Source organism: Lactuca serriola, chromosome 9 (assembly GCF_051521515.1).
Source record: "Lactuca serriola cultivar US96UC23 chromosome 9, Lser_US96UC23_V15, whole genome shotgun sequence".
Classification (NCBI taxonomy): domain Eukaryota; kingdom Viridiplantae; phylum Streptophyta; class Magnoliopsida; order Asterales; family Asteraceae; genus Lactuca; species Lactuca serriola.
In genome coordinates, this window is record NC_136416.1 from 113235831 (window position 1) to 113249628 (window position 13798).

Genomic DNA, 13798 nt, shown 5'->3' on the forward strand with positions numbered 1-13798 from the left:
GACGGTTCACGGCGGTGCCCACCACCTTACGGTGGTGGTTATGGTTCTTTTCATTACATTTTCTACTAATTACAATTACAAGTATTTAATCCGTAAATAAACATACACACACACACACACACTAACTACTGTAAAACACACTCAGACAACGACTCTATTGGTTGCCGGCGGCGGTACAAGCCGACAGCCACCACCTTATGGTGGTGGTGGTGGCTTTTCCTATGAACTCTAACTAGACAAAACACACACACATACTTTAGATTGCACACAACACTCCAGCCACCCACCTGGTGGATCAAGGGGACAACAACGACGATATTGGGATGGTAGCCACCATCGCACGGTGGTGGCGGTGGTTTCTGTAGGTTCCTAGACAAGCAACAACACACCTACGCGACTATGTTTGCAAGGTGCACCCAGCTACCAACCTGGTGGCGTTTGGCAATGGCAGAAACAACTCAAGCGGCTCATCGGCGGCATAACGGTGTCTAACAACGGTGACGATGTACAGCGGGACAAGGTGGCAACAACGATGTACCATTCGAAAGAAATGGAGAAAAGAGAAGGCTGAGCGATGGCGAACTGAGCAAGGGAACGCTCTCGATCACAGCCACCCTCACAATGGCCCATGGCAGTTAGAGGGAAAGCTTCATCCACAACTGCAACCTCTGCTCGATAAAGTGATGGCGGCGATAACTCGACGGTAGAAGAAACGGAGACGAGGGGGCGGCAGAAAATGATGGCAATAGAAATCAATAGAACCCACCTTGACAAACGACTGCTCATCGTCTTCATCGACCCTTGGTGGTTCTCCGGAAGTAGCATCGAAATGGAGACCTTCCATAGCAGTGTATCGGTTGACGGTGCTTAATGGCGAGGCGGTAGGCATCCCTGTTGATCGGAATAGCGAACAGAAGCGAGGTGGTGGCGGCTGACTTCACTCACGGCGGCTGGAACCTCTTAGGTTTAGGGTTTGGGAGTAATAAGGTGACGAGAAGGAAAGGTCACCGGGTATATCTGCTCCAATACAAACTTCCTTTCACTTTTGTCACATATAACCCCTCCTTCTCAGTTCTTCTTCAAATTAAGCCCCAAAATTTACCTTTTAGCCCCCACCCCCAAGAATCTATTCAATATAAGTCCATCATTTACCATTTATACCCAGCCTTATGAATTCAATTCCATAATAAATCGTAATAATTACCAAACATACCCCCACTTCTAAAATCCTTCACAAATTAAATCCGGTAATTTACTAAACAACCCTCAACTATTAAAATTCTTCACAATTTAGTCCGGGAGTTACATTTATTAATTTATATGTTTATTTATTAATTAAACGAGGTGTTACATATAATCACATATGATTAAATGCATGAGACCAACAAATTGAATCGAAAACTCAAAAATGAATCTTGTCCATATTTGTATTTAATAATATATGGTTTATGTGCACAAGATTTGGTTTTGCGTTCAAAATTCAATAGTTGTTCTTTGTCCACATTTGAAAATGGATCATGTTTACATATAATCATATATGTTTTATATGGGAAATATTCATTTTGTGTTTTGGATTCAATATTTATTATCGTGTATTTAATCACAAGTGATTATATATGATTAGAAAACGAATATTTTCTATATAAATAATTTGTGATTAGATACATATAATCACATGTGAATATATGTATTTAATCACATATGATTCTGTTGGATAAGGTGTCTAAGTCCATAACTTTATTTGGTATATACTTGACCCGACCGGGCATGGTCCATTTGGGTTGCACTTCACCCAAACTTTTATATGGGTAAACCTTTGAGAGTTGTATGTTTATGATTTGTTAATATATTATAAGCTATAATATATTAATATGAAGTCATATTATTTAATTTGTATTGATCATAGGTGACTAATTAAATATGGGCTCTCGTATTTATATAAGTGTGGGCTAATACTCATTTGGAATGGGCTTGGCATGCATGGGAGTCCATGGATAGTCCATGGAGCTTTTAATATATGGATCCTTAGAAAGGAAGAGTCATGGGTATTAGGGTTTACATGTATGTAACCATAATTCCTCACATTATATAAAGGAGCTTGTGATGCTTGAAATGGCACTAGTTGTGTGTGTGCAAAGAGGTGGCCGATTTCTATAAGCTAGCATACACTCTCTTAAGGTTTTTCCAAGTTTGTGGTGATTTGTGATTTCCATTTGAGGCTTCCACATTATTGGTGCTTAGCTCTCAAACTCCAAGGAATCAACTAACTATTGAAAGGTATGTAATTCTTCTAGCCATTATGTTTAATCTTCCCCATGCCATGCTAGATATGTAATGAACCTTGGAAAAACAATAGTTGCATGTATTCATAGTAAAATATAGATCCAAGGTTTTAGGGTTGCATGAACACCTTAGGAGTGTTAGGATGCTCATAACCCAACAGTAGGAATAGAGCCTAAGATTTTTTTCTTGAATACTTGATGCAAACTGTTGAAAAAAGTCAAAATTCTTGCTGTCTGCACAGGGACTCGCCGAGTTCTTGGGGGAACTCGACGAGTCCAAGCTTATATTCAACCAACTCGGTGAGTGAATTCTTGCACTCGACGAGTTGGCCAGGCAGAGTGCAGATTTTCGATTTTTGCTGCTAGAAATGGACTAGAAACATTAACCTAAACTGTTTTGATGTTTTAAAACCTGTTTTAGATAGTGTAATTGTTGTTCCAATCCATTTACAATGGCTAATATCAAAATTCCATGTTTAAATGTGTTCATATGTTCATAAAATTTTGATATGGATATTCATGTTCTTATGAGTTATTGTTAGATCATAGGAATTAATTTCTAAATTGTTTAATGATTAATTCTTGATCAATTATGTGTTTTAATGGAATCCATAATTTGTCCTCAAGTTATGGATTTCCAAAGATCACCTCTTTTAATGAACATTTAAACACATAAGTTACATAAAAATGAAGAGTCTTCACTTTTATGAACCCTTAACTCATAAGTTATGAAATGAAAAGCTTTGAAGAGTTTCAAAACTTGCCCTCAAGTTTTGGAATTTGTAAAGACACACACACTTTAAATTCCAACACTTAGGATTATAAAAGTTAAAATTCAACCCTTATACTATTATAAGATTAATGGTTAATATTAATACATATGCATAAGATCAAGTCGTTTTACCCTTAGTAGGCCTCATTCACGAAGCCGGTCTATAAGGGGGTATAAGGTTGTTGCCTATAAAATGGCAGCTTAATGGGTGTCCACTCTCACCCACCGCTTCCTTGATTGGTGGAGGGTCGTTAGCCGAACGAGTAGGACAATAACTCTATATCTCATTAAAAGTATAATGATTATTATAAAGTAACTAAATATTTTATAAAATCCCAATCTTAGTTACTTTAGGAAAATGTTTAAATAAGGAAAAATGTGATATGATTGTTACCATACTAGTATGAATATAACACGACGATGAAATACGTCGGAAGAAATGACATTTGGCACCCGTAGACTTGCAAGTCCCACTGTAGCGAACAACACAGGTGTAGGATAGTCAATCCAGTATAAATCTATATGCAAACTCATGCTCTCCCTCCATGAGATTTTGGTTACAAAACGCGACATAACGAATTGGTCGATGTGTCATGAAGTAGTATCTCACATTATGTTATCTATGAATCTTGTTATAGTAATAGTATTCTCTGTATAGTATCCTTTGTATAGTATTCTCTGTTATATTATTCTCTGTTAAGTATCCTCCATCTAGTATTCTATGTTATAGTATGTAATAGTATCTCTTCATATAGTATGTAGTATATATGTATAGACTCATGAATGAACTGACTCTTGTGTGATTCCTTGTACTAGGAATAGTAAGTAGTATACCTCTAAACTATACCTATTATAGTTTACTAGTAATATATGTATATGAATGAACAAAAGTATGCCTTTGCTACCCAAAGGTACTGAACTGACTGATAGAACTTTTATCTCTACATATGTATGAATAATATGTAACTAATATTTAGACAACATTCGGACAAATAACCGATACCCTAAGGCTACATCCAAAGAAGGAAAAGGAATTAAAGCGATTTAGCAGTCCTAAGTCCTTTAAACATTACTTACATAACTATACATATATAGGCATGCATTTGACAATATAAAAGTTTAAAAGAAGTTTTGTAAAACATTTGAAGAATTTAATAATAAAATCGATGACTTGATGTCAATTTATAAAACGATTTAAAAGCAATTTGTTAACATAAACAGTTTAAAGTATAAGAAACCCTTTGTTTGAAACACAGTTTTGATAGAATTTGAAAGGAAAGATTTAGTATAGAAATCAAGTTTGATAAATAGTTTAACATGTAAAAGCTTTTGAGAAATCATTTCGAAGTAGTTTGTTTGGCAAAACAACTAAAAGTATAATGAAATCCATTTGTGTGCTAGTTATTAATCACATGTGATTGATATAATAACTAGTATGATTCAACTTGTATTCCCCCCATAAAAGCATTTAAAAACATTTAAAAGGTTGATTAAGTAGTATGCACTCACCTGTAGTGATTGGATTGTATGGAAGTGTTGGACAAGGTGCTAGGTGTCAAGTGAAGACTTGAACACACACAATGATCCTATTAACATATAAAGACATATGTATGCATTTAATTAGTGAATATCACACTAATTCATCAAGTAAAGACACCCTAGAACAAGGAAAACACTTGGATTCAAGTGTTATAAGGTCATAGGGTTGCATCTAACAGTTGTAAGGCATTGTTATTGAGTTTATGGCCCAAGGACCACTCTCCATGGAGTTTATGGCCAAGAGTTTACGGCCCTAGTGGGTTTACGGCCGTAAACCCATGGCAAACTCCCCAAATTCGTGTGTTAAGGTCCTTAGCTGAAATGTGAAGGGTTCTAGTCCAAGTTCTAAGCAATTGGAAGGAAGTTAGGGCAACATTGCACCCTCTTATGGAGTTTACGACCTTGGGATATGCCTTGGTCATAAACTCTCTTCCATTCCAGATTTCTTGATGTTTCTAAGGTGTACACAAGTCCATTCTAGTATACAACAAGCTAGGACAAGAGTACTTACAATCTAGAAACTTGTTTGGGTGTTTAAGGTTGAAGAACACTAGTGTGTGTTCTTGGTGTTTTGAAGAACACTTGAAGATCTACCCAAAAGAAGAGATTTCATGGATGAAATCATGTGTATTCACTAGATATGAAAGGATATCAAGTTGAAAATGGAAATTTTACTTACTAGATTGAAGATTGGAAGCAAAACTCTTGATGATACTTGAGAGAAAACCCGAAATCTAGGCTTGAAGTGGCAAGAATGAATGAAAAATGGCTACGTTTTTCTTATATAGGCATGGATTTTATGGCCCCATGAGTTTACGGCCTTAAACTCATGGTCTCATGGCCGTAAACTCCTCATTTGAGGGTTTAAAGCTTGATTGGTGGTTTGGAACCCTAGTTGACCCATTCTAGAGTGTGATCCTTTGATGTATTAAAGATCAGAATGCTCAAACAGACTCTAAACTGTGCTAAAAGTTAGCAGGAGTAAGTTTGACTTTCAATGAAGTGCTTGACTGTACATGATAGGAAATTTCGGGTTGTCACATCATCCCCCCGTTAGAGGGAATTTCGTCTCGAAATTAGAGTTTAGGCAAGGAAGTAGGTACGAATAATCAAGTAAAAGGGATGAGTATATTTCAGTTTCACCGGTCCTCGCGCTCCCAAGTGAATTCTGGTGCTCACTTGCCGTTCCAGCGAACCTTCACTATTGGGATGCGACTTTGTTTCATCTGCTTGACCTGTCGGTCCATGGTCATTACGGTTCTTGCACGAGTTGAGGCTCTTGTTGATATCGATCTCGTCGAGTGGTATTACAAGAGTCTCGTCAGACAGACACTTTTTCAAGTTCGAGACGTGGAAGGTAGAATGTACATTGTTAAGTTCGTGGGGCAGGTTGAATCTGTAAGCTACAGGGCCGATTCTAGCAAGAATCTCGAAAGGCCGTATGTACCTAGGATTTAGCTTTCCACGTCTTCCGTAACGTATCAAGCCTTTCCGGGGTGAGACTTTCAAAGGAACGTGGTCTCCTCCTGTAATTCCAAAGGTTTCCTTATCTTGTAAGCGTAGCTTAGAAATTTGCAAAATTCTGTAGGTGTCTTTGGTGCTGACTAATTCTCAACGATTTTGATTTTGGAAGGGCCCACTTGAATTCCCACTTTACTAATAGTGTGCCTTAGGAATTCGACTCTTCGAATCCAAAACCCGCATTTAGAGAACTTCGCTTAAAGCTTCTCTGATCGTAATGTTTCCAAGGTCTGTCGTAGATGCTTTCTATGCTCTTTCTTACTACGAGAGAAGATAAGTATGTCATTTATAAGGACAATGACGAACGGATCCAAGTAAGGACGACATAACCTATTCATTAAGTCCATGAATACTACAGGCGCATTGATCTTATTAGAGAGGTATCACTATGGACTCGTAGTATCCGCAACGAGTTCGGAAAGCCGTCTTCGGGACATCCTCCTCTAACAATCGTAACTGGTGATACTTGGATCTCAGATCCATCTTCGAAAGGTAAATCGTTCCTTGCAGTTGGTCAAACAATATATCTATGTGAGACAGAGGGTAACGATTTCCAAATGGTAATCTTGTCGAGGTCTCTATAGTCGAAGCACATACTAAAAAATCCGTCTTTCTTCTTAGACGAACTAGACTGGATCTCCCCAGGGTGAGAAGCTTGGTCTTACAAAGCCTTTGCAACTAAGTCGATTCTGAACTCGACTTGACGTTATGGAGGTAATCCTGGGAGTTCTTCTAGAAAGATATCGGGAAGATCCCAAAAGAAAGTACGATTACTTACGAAGTAAGGAATATGATAGGTACTTCTGTTCTATCTGCATCTCTTGTCCCTGCTCGGCGAGACGATATTTGATTGGATTCTAAGTTATCTGCATGGCAACATGATCACTCGTAGTTTTGGGCAGTCTCCGTCCTGAACTTCATATTAGAAGTCATACTTGGTTCATCAATCACAGTCTCATGTATACGAGTCGTATATAATTAAGATTGAAAAGATAGTCGAATAAATGATTCTTCTTTAAGATCACATCCAAAAAAGGACAAGAAGTTAAAGCGGAATTATCAATTCTAAACCTGTAGAACCTTGATTCTATACCACCCTTGCGTATACCTTTCTCAGCGATAGATCAACCGTATGAGTCTTTGGATTGAACTTGATGTACAATACAAGTGGTATTCTGGGGAGGTTTGCTGAGGTTTCTTCGGGAAGGACACGAAACATAAGGTACTATATGCATGAGTAACTCGGAGTTCTGGAATGACGGCTTCGCTAGAAAGGCGATTTCGGAGAAAAGAATTTACGCACGAAGCTGAGGATTGAATTGACTCAAGTTGTATGATAATATCGGACTCACTTGGAAATAAAGGCATTAGACTTGATCATAAAGGCATTAGACTTGATCATAAAGGCGTTACAGACAAAACACAACAGTGCAACTTTTAACAGAGTTATAGTACTTTAGATTAACTACAAGACTATTGCTGCGAACAAGGTATACTACAAAAAGCAAGTATACGCAGCACGAGAGCCCCTTGACCGGCGGCATCTCCCAAAAGAGAAGACTCGAGTTGCACTGGTGTTTAACAGTTTATAAGTCTATTATGATGAAACGTCCTAGAATTTCAACGTGGGTCCGGAGGTCTCTCCTGCGGCAGTGATCCTTAGTATCTTTCCGTCTGCGCCAGAGTTCTTTATTATTGGACAATCCTTCTTGAGGTGTCCTATCTCATCGCATTGGTGACATATCCGGCTTCCACCAGAATCGGTGGTGGAAGTGATGTCTCGAGTCGGAGTTATGAGGACACGAGCGCTTTCGTTGTTCCTCCTTTTCGAAAAATTCCTTTTAAAGTGTCCAATTTCACCACAACCATAATAAGATTGGTTGACTCCGATGTCAGGGACTTGAGTGATGGGTCGTGCCGGTGCTCCACAACTACGAGCATGGTGTCCTATTTTTGTGGCAATTGTAGCATTGCATTTCATGGTAAGCCCCATTATGATGAATGCAACACTTGTCACACTTCAGGAGTTTTCCCTCGTATGTTTTGATCGGTGATGGAATGGCAGGGGGTGCCACTTGTTGCTGTTGCATGGCAAGTCTTTGGGATCGCTTGCGCTCCTTTTGGGCTTGACGCTTTCGTTTCCTATTCTCGGTTTTACGGCTTTGCAAGTCTGTGACTGTTATCATTTGTTGGTTTCCTGGATCGATATAACGATCAGAATTGTCAACCCCTTTGACAACCTTGATTGCGTTGTTAGCGCTGAGGTTTGCAAGGACAGCTGCCACTGCAGCTGTTACCACGGCTTGGAATGTAACGGCGTCGATATGAAGGATAGGGATTTTGTTTCTCGGCTGACTATTTCTGGATGACGACATGATTCTGTTATACGAAAGAAAAGGAGTTCATGAGTGATTATGGTTGAAACTATATGTATTTCGATCATTCATGTAAAGAGTAGTAGTAAGTTCTCGAGGGTTTGACCTACATCCCCATGATGCAGTCCTAGTAAAGAGTAGAAGTAAGTTCATAGACTGGTCACAAGACGTTTTCTATTTCGAACTAAATTATCATTGGTGTGATTATGACAAGATCCAACCTTTGACAAGAATTGGAAGTGATCCCTGAGTTAAAATACCATAGCTCAATAACTTGACTAGAGTGAGTTTCAGATAGAATTCTAACGATAGTATGATGAAAGTATTCGGACAAAGATTGACACATAAATTAGCCGACTGTCAATATCATTGATATTTAGGATGTAATAAGTTCGGGAAAATTGACCTTGTAGTAGGTCTTACATCATATCTGGAGTAGAAAAGTTTTGACGGAATAAAGGGCTAACTAAAAGTACTTACGGTACTGGGGTAGTTACATAGAAAGGTGCTACATATGACATAGACAGGAAAATGATTCCTTAAAAAAAGGAAGGAAAGTAAAGCATCTCCTATTGGTGACGGTCATCCCTCTGGTGAGTGCTTAGTTCAGCCAGTTGACGTTCCATATCTAGCATATGTCTTTCGTACACCCTTTGGCGTACTCGGAGCTTTATGACTTCGACTCGAGTTTTAGCTAGTGCTTGCAGCAGAGCCTCGTGGTCTCTCTCAGATCTCTCACGAGCATTTTCAAGGTGGGTGGTATGCATTCTTGCATTTTCAAGATGAGTGGTACGGATGGTATGCATTCTTGCATTGGCATCAACCTCTGTGATGTGATGAAGAGCTGTGCTGCCCTGGATTTCGTTTCGGGCAACCCCGTGGACTAGGATTGGCAGAACCCTGTTTGCCGAGCTTCCCTCGCTCAAGTTATAGAAACTTCGGTCTCCGTTGATTGGCATGGGCTGATCTTGTTCTTCGCTCCATGTCTCCAAGCATTCTATCCAAGGAGGCGTCGGGCCTTGAATAGCCGGACGAGGGTTAGGATTTGGGTTGGGAGCCACAATGGGTAGGTTCTCAACCTCAGGCTCAGAGTTAGCTCCATCCGAAAAGCCTTCAGTATGGTGATCGTCCAAAGGGATTGGATGGTCATATTCTGGCTCTTCTCCAAACCATCTGACATTGCCTTCGTTCAGGAAATATGGGTCGCCATAGGGATGGGGTGCAACCATGCTATCTATACGAGAAATGGGGATAAAGAAATAATTACTAGACGTACTATCTAGATAACTTTAAGATAATCTTCATTAGTTACTTCAATATTTGTGGAGTGCATACCATCTATATGTAATCAAAACAGGATAGGCCTTCGAATAAGTGACCTTAACTCCAAATTCACAAGGAACAGGGGGTAAAGCAAAATTCATAGATTCTAAGTCTATGTCATCCCAGTTACATATAACCTTAGTGTATCCACTGAGCAACTATTGACCTACTAATGAGGATCTTTAATTCTTAACTAAGTAATTATAGTAACACAAAAATACTCCTAATGCCTTCATTGTAGTAGTGTTGGGAAGTTTTTAGACTTGTTGCCATATCACAACCATTCTTGGGCATATGCTAATCACTCCTTGGACCAGCATAGTTGATCAGGCTATGCCACACCCAGGACTGACCATACATCCCCGAGCTTACTTGTGATATTCAACAATCGTAACACTTTTGTTTTTGTCACTATGACACTGATTTTAGTATGAATGCATGCATGTACACTTAGTTAAATATTTTATTATTTAAAAGTATAAACTCTTGGTCAGAGTATTTTAATCCCATTGTATTTATAGTCTGTATATCTTTTATGGGTTGATATACTCAATTCACTATAAACAATGCTATGATACCAATCTGTCACACCCCAAAACCAAGAACGACGGAAACGTTCTGGGGCAGAGGACGTCATGTAAAGTATCACAACAGTGCAAAGTAGTAAACAAGCAACAACATCATCCATTGCATTAATAGTAAAATTTTAATACATGAGTGTTCTTTTATAGAATAAGACATGATAAGTAATCAAAATAAAAGACGAGTCTTGACTTCTCCGTCTTCTCAAACCCTGGTCATCATACCTGTCTACTGGTGACCTGAGAGTACAAGTTATTTTGAAAGCGTAGATCCACATTTAAGCTGGTGAATTCATAAGTATTTTAGTGTCATTGATTAGTAAACTTGTAAAGAAAAGACTTGTAAATGTTTAGTGAAAAAGTTTGTATAAGTATGAAAACCTAGAAAATCCCATATTTCCTATTAGTATAAAAAGTAGTCTTCTACCAAGACCCGACTGTTTTGAAGGTTTGCTTCTCTGTAAAAATGAAGGTTTTTCCCATGTATAACTATTATTATCAAAATATCTCCTTATATTACCCTTTATGTGAGAAGATCACAATTTGAATATAATGGGAAAATGTATATGTGTACTACAGTATTATTTGTATTAATCACTAAAGTAATAACTACCTTAAAACCAGTGGTTTAAATAAGGCAAAATGTGATATGATTGTTACCATACTAATCTAACTATAACACGACGATGAAAGACGTCGGAAGAAATGACATTTGGCACCCGTAGACTTGAAAGTCCCACTGTAGCGAACATCAAAGGTGTAGGATAGTCAATCTAGTATAGATCTATACGCAAACTCACGCTCTCCTTCCAGGAGATTCTGGTTACAAAACGTGACATAATGAAATGGTCGATCTGTCATGAAGTAGTATCTCACATTATGTTATCTCTAAAGCTTGTTATAGTAATAGTATTCTATGTATAGTATTCTCTATATAGTATCCTTTATATAGTATTCTCTATCTAGTATTCTCTGTTATAGTATGTAATAGTATCTCTTCATAAAGTATGTAACAATATCTCTTCATATAGTATGTAGTATATTTGTATAAACTCATGAATGAACTGACTCTTGTGTGATTCCTTATACTAGGAATAGTAAGTAGTATAGCTCTAAACTATACCTATTATAGTTTACTAGTAATGTATGTATATGAATGAACGAAAGTATGCCTTTGCTACCCAAAGGTATTGAATTGACTGATAGAACTTTTATGTCTACATATGTATACATAATATGTAACTAATATTTAGACGACATTCAGACAAATAACCGATACCCTAAGGCCACATCCAAACAAGGAAAAGGAATTAAAGCGAGTTAGTAGCCCTAAGTCCTTTAAACATTACTTACATAACTCTACATATATAGGCATGCATTTGACTATACAAAAGTTTAAAAGAAGTTTTGTAAAAAATTGGAAGAATTTAATAATAAAATCAATGACTTGATGTCAATTTATAAAACGATTTAAAATCAGCTTGTTGACATAAACAATTTAAAGTATAAGAAATCCTTTGTTTGAAACACAGTTTTGACAGAGTTTGAAAGGAAAGATTTTGTATAGAAATCAAGTTTGATAAGAGTTTAACATGTAAAAGCATTTGAGAAATCATTTTGAAGTAGTTTTATTTGGCAAAACAGCTAAAAGTATAGTGAAATCCATTTGTGTGCTAGTTATTAATCACATGTGATTGATATAATAACTACTATGATTCAACTTGTATTCCCCCCCATAAAAGCATTTAAAAACATTTAAAAGGTTGATTAAGGAGTATGCACTCACCTGTAGTGATTGGATTGTATGGAAGTGTTGGACAAGGTGCTAGGTGTCAAGTGAAGACTTGAACACACACAATGATCCTATTAACATATAAAGACATATGTATGCATCTAATTAGTGAATATCACACGATTTCGTCAAGTAAGGACACCCTAGAATAAGGAAAACACTTGGATTCAAGTGTTATAAGGTCATAGGGTTGCATCTAATGGTTGTAAGGCATTGCTATTGAGTTTACGGCCCAAGGACCACTCTCCATGGAGTTCACGACCAAGAGTTTATGGCCCTAGTGGGTTAACGGACGTAAACCCATGGTAAACTCCCCAAATTCGTGTGTTAAGGTCCTTAGCTCAAATGTGAAGGGTTCTAGTCCAAGTTCTAAGAAATTGGAAGGAAGTTAGGGCAACATTGCACCCTCTTATGGAGTTTACGGCCTTGGGAGATGCCTTGGCCGTAAACTCCCTTCCATTCCAGATTTCTTGATGTTTGTAAGGTGTAAACAAGTACATTCTAGTGTACAACAAGCTAGGACAAGAGTACTTACAATCTAGAAGCTTGTTTGGGTGTTTAAGGTTGAAGAACACTAGTGTGTGTTCTTGGTGTTTTGAAGAACACTTGAAGATCTACCCAAAAGAAGAGATTTCATGGATGAAATCATGTGTATTCACTAGATGTGAAAGGATATCAAGTTGAAAATGGAAATTTTACTTACTATATTGAAGATTGGAAGCAAAACTCTTGATGATACTTGAGAGAAAACCCGAAATCTTAGCTTGAAATGGCAAGAATGAATGAAAAATGGCTATGTTTTTCTTATATAGGCATGGATTTTACGGCCCCATGAGTTTACGGCCGTAAACTCATAGTCTCATGGCCGTAAACTCCTCATTTGAGGGTTTAAAGCTTGATTGGTGGTTTGGAACCCTAGTTGACCCATTCTAGAGTGTGATCCTTTGATGTATTAAAGATCAGAATGCTCAAACGGACTTTAAACTGTACTAAAAGTTAGTCGGAGTAAGTTTGACTTTCAATGAAGTGCTTGACTATACAGGATAGGAAATTTCGGGTTGTCACACCCATGAAATTCACACTTTGTACCTTACCAAGTCGTTGGTGGAGCATGTGTCGTTAACCGACACACTAACTTGGACTAGTAAGGATAACAAATGGTGACTTAATGTTTATCATAGATCGGTGGAGCGTGTGTCGTTAACCGGCACATCAATTAGGTAATAATATTAAGAGTACCAAGTGAATTTGCATGGTTATTCACACCTTGTATTGTGATCCTCGGCATCCCAGTCACAAAACTTGCAGGGCACACTTGAGATTGAAACATGCCATTGAAAAGTTCAATGAATCTCAAAAGAATATAGGAATTTCAAACCAATTAAACCTAATAATTCATTTCATTTTCATGGTGGAAATTGGTGAATCGTCATTCACCTACCTTCAAATATGTTATAGCTTAGATTACGACATCCCTCTTCTAAGTTATAATATTTTGTGTTGGGTCCTAGCCTTAATATTACATTTAGGTCTCTTATTAAGGACTCTATATATCTAATGTAAACTTGACTTTATTCTTTTCAGATGTCTTCCAACAATGTGTCAGGTTCTAA